This window comes from Triticum aestivum, chromosome 7D, assembly GCF_018294505.1.
Source record: "Triticum aestivum cultivar Chinese Spring chromosome 7D, IWGSC CS RefSeq v2.1, whole genome shotgun sequence".
NCBI classification, from domain to species: domain Eukaryota; kingdom Viridiplantae; phylum Streptophyta; class Magnoliopsida; order Poales; family Poaceae; genus Triticum; species Triticum aestivum.
In genome coordinates this window covers 18,633,001-18,639,532 of record NC_057814.1, presented here as the reverse complement: position 1 = coordinate 18,639,532, position 6,532 = coordinate 18,633,001, and positions in this window count along the sequence as shown.

Sequence of the window (6,532 nt, the reverse complement as noted above, 5' to 3'; positions counted from 1 at the left end):
TGGCAAATGCGAACAAGCAGCAAGGTTTTATTATCTGTCCATGTGCTGTCTGTAAGAATCAGAAGGGTTACTCCTCCTCAAGAGACGTTCACATGCACCTGCTTCGGCACGGTTTCAAGCGAAGCTATAATTGTTGGACCAAGCATGGAGAAAGAGGGGTTAGAATGGAAGAAGATGAAGAAGGGGATGATATCGATGACAACTATCATGATCATTTCGGTGATACTTTCATGGAGGATGATGCTGAAGGTGGGGAAGGGTTAGGTGAAGGTGAAGAAGAGGCACATGATGAGCCCGCTGATGATCTTGGTCGGACCATTGCTGATGCACGGAGACGCTGCGAAACTGACAAGGATAGGGAGAATTTGGATCGCATGTTAGAGGATCACAAAAAGTCGTTGTATCCAGGATGCGATAATAGTCTGAAAAAGCTGGGCTGCACACTGGATTTGCTAAAATGGAAGGCACAGGAAGGTGTAGGTGACTCATCATTTGAAAAATTGCTGAAAATGTTGAAGAATATGTTTCCGAAGAATAACGAGTTGCCCACCAGTACGTACGAAGCAAAGAAGGTTGTCTGCCCTCTAGGTTTAGAGGTTCTGAAGATACATGCATGCATTAACGACTGCATCCTCTACCGCGGTGAATACGAGAACTTGAATGAAAGCCCTGTATGCACTGCATTGCGTTATAAGATCAGAGGCGATGATCCTGGTGACGATGTTGAGGGCGAGAAACCCAGGAAGAGGGTTCCCGCCAAGGTGATGTGGTATGCTCCTATAATACCACGGTTGAAATGTCTGTTCAGGAACAAAAAGCATGCCAAGTCGTTGCGATGGCACAAAGAGGACCGTAAGTCCGACGGGGAGTTGAGACACACCGCTGATGGAACGCAATGGAGAAAGATCGACAGAGTGTTCAAAGATTTTGCAGCTGACGCAAGGAACATAAGATTTGGTCTAAATACTGATGGCATGAATCCTTTTGGCGAGCAGAGCTCCAGCCATAGCACCTGGCCCGTGACTCTATGCATCTACAACCTTCCTCCTTGGTTGTGCATGAAGCGGAAGTTCATTATGATGCCAGTGCTCATCCAAGGTCCAAAGCAACCCGGGAACGACATCGATGTGTACCTAAGGCCATTAGTTGATGAACTTTTACAGTTGTGGGCCAGACCTGGTGTACGTGTCTGGGATGAGCACAAAGGAGAGGAATTTGACCTACGAGCGTTGCTTTTTGTAACCATCAATGATTGGCCTGCTCTCAGTAACCTTTCGGGACAGACAAATAAGGGATACAATGCATGCACGCACTGCTTACATGAGACTGAAAGTGTACGTTTGGTTAATTGTAAGAAGAACGTGTACCTGGGTCATCGTCGATTTCTTCCCCGAAATCATAACGTAAGAAAGAAAGGCAAGCATTTCAACGGCAAGGCAGATCACTGGCCGAAGCCTGCGGAATGTACTGGTGCTGAGATATTTGATATGGTCAAGGATTTGAAAGTCATCTTTGGAAAGGGTCCTGGCGGACAATCAGTTCCGCGGGGAGTTGACGGGCACGCACCCATGTGGAAGAAGAAATCTATATTTTGGGAGCTAGAATATTGGAAAGTCCTAGATGTCCGCTCTGCAATCGACGTGATGCATGTTACGAAGAATATTTGCGTGAACCTGCTAGGCTTCTTGGGCGTGTACGGGAAGACAAATGATACAAAGGAAGCACGGCAGGACCAGCAACTTTTGAAAGACCCAGATGACCGGCATCCGGAATGGTTTCAAGGTCGTGCCAGCTACGCTCTTACCAAAGAAGAGAAGGTCATTTTTTTTGAATGCCTGAGCAGTATGAAGGTCCCGTATGGCTTCTCGTCGAATATAAAGGGAATAATAAACATGGCGGAGAAAAAGTTCCAAAACCTGAAGTCTCACGACTGCCACGTGATTATGACGCAATTGCTTCCGATTGCTTTGAGGGGGCTCCTACCGGAAAATGTTCGAGTAGCCATTGTGAAGCTATGTGCATTCCTCAATGCAATCTCTCAGAAGGTAATCAATCCAGAAGATCTACCACGGTTACAGAACGATGTGGTCCAATGCCTTGTCAGTTTCGACTTGGTGTTCCCACCATCCTTCTTCGATATTATGACACACCTCCTGCTCCACCTAGTCGAAGAGATTTCCATTCTCGGTCCTGTATTTCTGCACAATATGTTCCCCTTTGAGAGGTTCATGGGAGTATTAAAGAAATATGTTCGTAACCGTGCTAGGCCAGAAGGAAGCATCGTCAAGGGCTATAGAAATGAGGAGGTAATTGAGTTCTGTATTGACTATGTTCCTGACCTTAAGCCGATTGGTATTCCTCAATCGCGGCACGAGGGGAGACTAAGTGGAAAAGGAAAGATCGGAAGGAAATCCACGATATGTATGGACGGTCATTCTATGACTGAAGCACACCACACAGTTCTGCAAAATTCCAGCTTGGTGGCTCCGTACTTCGAGCAACACAAGAATATTTTACGCTCGGACAACCCGGGGAAGCCTGAATCCTGGATTAGAAAGGCCCACATGGAGACTTTCGGCAGTTGGTTGCGAAAACATTTAATGAATGACAATGATGTTGGAGATCAGCTGTACATGTTGGCCAAGAAACCATCTTCGACTATAACGATTTTCCAAGGGTACGAGATAAATGGGAATACATTTTACACCATCGCCCAAGATAAAAAGAGCACCAACCAAAACAGTGGTGTCCGCTTTGATGCAGCAACCGAGAATGGGCGAAAGGTCACATACTATGGTTACATAGAGGAGATATGGGAACTTGACTATGGACCCTCCTTTAAGGTCCCTTTGTTCCGGTGCAAATGGTTCAAGCTAACAGGAGGTGGGGTAAAGGTGGACGAGCAATACGGAATGACAATGGTGGATTTCAACAATCTTGGTTACCTTGACGAACCATTCGTCCTTGCCAAAGATGTCGCTCAGGTTTTTTATTTGAAGGACATGAGTAGCAAACCGAGGAAACGGAAAGATAAGAAAACGATCAGTACATCATGCGATGATCCAAAGCGCCACATTGTTCTTTCAGGGAAAAGACACATCATGGGAGTGGAGGACAAGACAGACATGTCAGAAGATTATAATATGTTTGGTGAAATTCCGCCCTTCAAAGTGAACACTGATCCAAGCATTAAGTTAAATGATGACGATGCTCCATGGATACGGCACAATCGTAAGCAAGCAGGGACACAAGGGAAGAATTGATGTGTAATAATTTATTGTACCAAACTTTGTTGAATGGATCATGTGAATTAAAACGTACGATGGCGAATCCGGATGATTTGTATTTGATATATTATTTGTATTTTTAAGATTTTAAAATGAATTAGTTTTATTTTAATGAATTTTTTGATATATTATTTCTATTTTTAAGATTTTAAAATGAATTAGTTTTATTTTATTGAATTTTTTGATATATTATTTCTATTTTTAAGATTTTAAAATGAATTAGTTTTATTTTATTGAATTTTCTGATATATTATTTCTATTTTTAAGATTTTAAAATGAATTAGTTTTATTTTATTAAATTTTTTGATATATTATTTCTATTTTTAAGATTTTAAAATGAATTAGTTTTATTTTTCTGGATTTTTTGATATATTATTTCTATTTTTAAGATTTTAAAATGAATTACTTTTATTTTTCTGGATTTTTTGATATATTATTTCTATTTTTAAGATTTTAAAATGAATTAGTTTTATTTTTTTGGATTTTTTGATACATTATTTCTATTTTTAAGATTTTAAAATGAATTAGTTTTATTTTTCTGGATTTTTTGATATATTATTTCTATTTTCTGAAAAGTATATGAAAAAGGACCTTTAGTCGCGGTTCGTGACACGAACCGCGATTAAAGGCTCTTTCCGCGCGGGAACGAAAGCGGCGCGAAAGCACCTTTAGTCCCGGTTGGGGACACCAACCGCGACTAAAGGGACTAAAGGTACCTTTAGTCGCGGTTGGCGTCCCCAACCGGGACTAATGCTCTGTCTATATATACAGCACTTAGCATTTTCCGCCACCTCCCATTCTCCTCTCGACGCCGAAGCCCTGCCCAGACGCCGATCGACGCCGACGCCGCCAGGCTGCTGCCCCGACGCCGATCGACGCTGACGCCCTGCCCCGACGCCGACGCCCTGCCCCCAGTGAGCTCCGCCGCCCCCCACTTCCCCTGCCCTGCGCGCCGCCGCCCCCGCCCCCAGTGAGCTCCACCGCCGCCCCTGCCCTGCCCTAGCGCGCCGTCGTCACCCCTGCCCTGCCCCTGCGCGTCGCCGCCGCCCCTGCCCTGCCCCTGCGCGCCGCCGCCGCCGCCCTGCCCTGCCACTGCCCACCGCCCGCCGCCCCTGGCCCTGCCCCTGCCCGCCGCCCGCTGCCCCTGCCCTGCCCGCCGCCCGCCGCCGCCTGCCTGCCGTCCTCCGCCTCCCGCCGCCGCCTGCCGTCCTCCGCCTCCCGCCGCCGTACAGTGTGTATGAAAAAAAACCCATACATCCAAAAAAATAAGTTTTCAAAAAAACTTAATCATGTGTTTAAAAAATGTTAAATGTATATATAAAAATGTTAAATGTGTTTCAAAAAAAGGAATAACAAAGAAACCAAATGAAAACCAAAAAGAAAAACAAAGAAAACAAAACAAAAGAAACCAATGCAAAGGAATGAAATCAAGAAAATCGAGAAAGAAACAAAGAAAACCAATGAAAACCAAGAAAAACAAAATAAGAAAAGGAAAAAGAAAAGGAAGAAGAAAAGGAAAAAGAAAAGGAAGAAGAAAAGGAAGAAGAAAAGGAAGAAGAAAAGGAAAAAGAAAAGGAAGAAGAAAAGGAAAAAGAAAAGGAAGAAGGAAAGGAAGAAGAAAAGGAAAAAGAAAAGGAAGAAGAAAAGGAAAAAGAAAAGGAAGAAGAAAAGGAAAAAGGAAAGGAAGAAGAAAAGGAAGAAGAAAAGGAAAAAGAAAAGGAAGAAGAAAAGGAAAAAGAAAAGGAAGAAGAAAAGGAAGAAGAAAAGGAAAAAAGAAAAGGAAAAACAAAATAAGAAAAGGAAAAAGAAAAGAAAAAACAAAAGAAAAAACAAAATACTTGGCAGTGCTAAACAAAAACTTCTATGCAAATTAGTGCTCAATAATCTTATTTTTTTAATTCCTCCTCCTCTATGTCCCCTTAATCTTATTTTTTAATTCCTTTATACTTAAAGAATTTTTACTACATGCAGGAGTGCCATATGGCGGACGATAGAGACGAGCCGCTTAGGGATCCGGAGGCTGAACGTTATTTAATGGGCATCATCAACAACGAGATTCCTTATGTGCCGGGCTCAGAATATGAGCAAGAAGAGGATGTAGTCTCTTCTTTTCTGGACCTTGACGGTGGAACAGACATTGTCGATGATCAAGAAGGTGAAGGAACGGACATTGTCGACGGAGGTCAACCGTCAACAAACGACGATCTCGAATTGCAAGTAGCAACCACCTCCGGCGAGGTATATATATACATTGAGCCTCTCGTGATACAAACTTACTGAAATGTGAATACATATGTATTAACGCGCGCGACTCTCTTTCTTTTTTTAGCCCTCGGCCGGATCGAGTACGATAAAGCGTGGCAAATCCAAGGCGATGAAAACAGGAGAAACATATGCCATTGAGTTTGTCAGTGAAACCGGCAAGCCCCTACAGCACACCTCAAAGTTTATCAACCAATGCGGAGTCGTTGTTAGAGACAGCGTCCCGATCACCGTCCAGGAATGGAAGGAGCCAAAGAAGGCACGTCTTGGTTTCAGTTTTGTCGACAAGAGAATGAAAAAGGATTGCTGGAGAAAGCTTATGGAACATTTCATTCTACCTCCGGAATACAACAAAGTCGATGAATTCGGTAACGAGGTTCCGGGTGGACGTGAGAGGAGGAGGCTAGTTAAAGAGTTCGCTCTTCAGAAGATGGGCGAAGCATTCCGGAACTTCAAGAAAAATTTAACCCGTGACTATGTCAATAAGGGCAAGACTCCGGATTTCAATGGACAACATGAGAAACTGAAAGATGATTGGCCAGAATTTGTGAGGCAAAAGTAATCGGAGCATTTCAAGGAAATATAAAAAAATAAGGATAATGCGAGTAAGAAAAAGTTCCATCATATTATGGGGCCAGGAGGATACCGCCTTTCGGAGCCTAAGTGGCAGAAGATGGAGGAGGACCTGAGGGTGCGAGGAATCCCTCTAGGTACAGAGGGATGGGACCCAAGGGCCAAAAGATGGTGGTACGGGCATGGGGGATCGCTAGACCCGGAGACAGGGGCGTGTGTTCACCGGAAGAAAAAGTTTGCTTCCACCCAAGCCCTTATTGACGCAATGACCCAAGCTCAAGAGGGCTTGATCAAGTTCAACAGAGAGAAAGACGCACTGACAACAGCCCTCGGGAATGATGAACACGGAGGACGTGTACAAGGCACAGGCAAAGTTCCGTGGAAAGTAGGGTTTTCCCAGGACAATGACA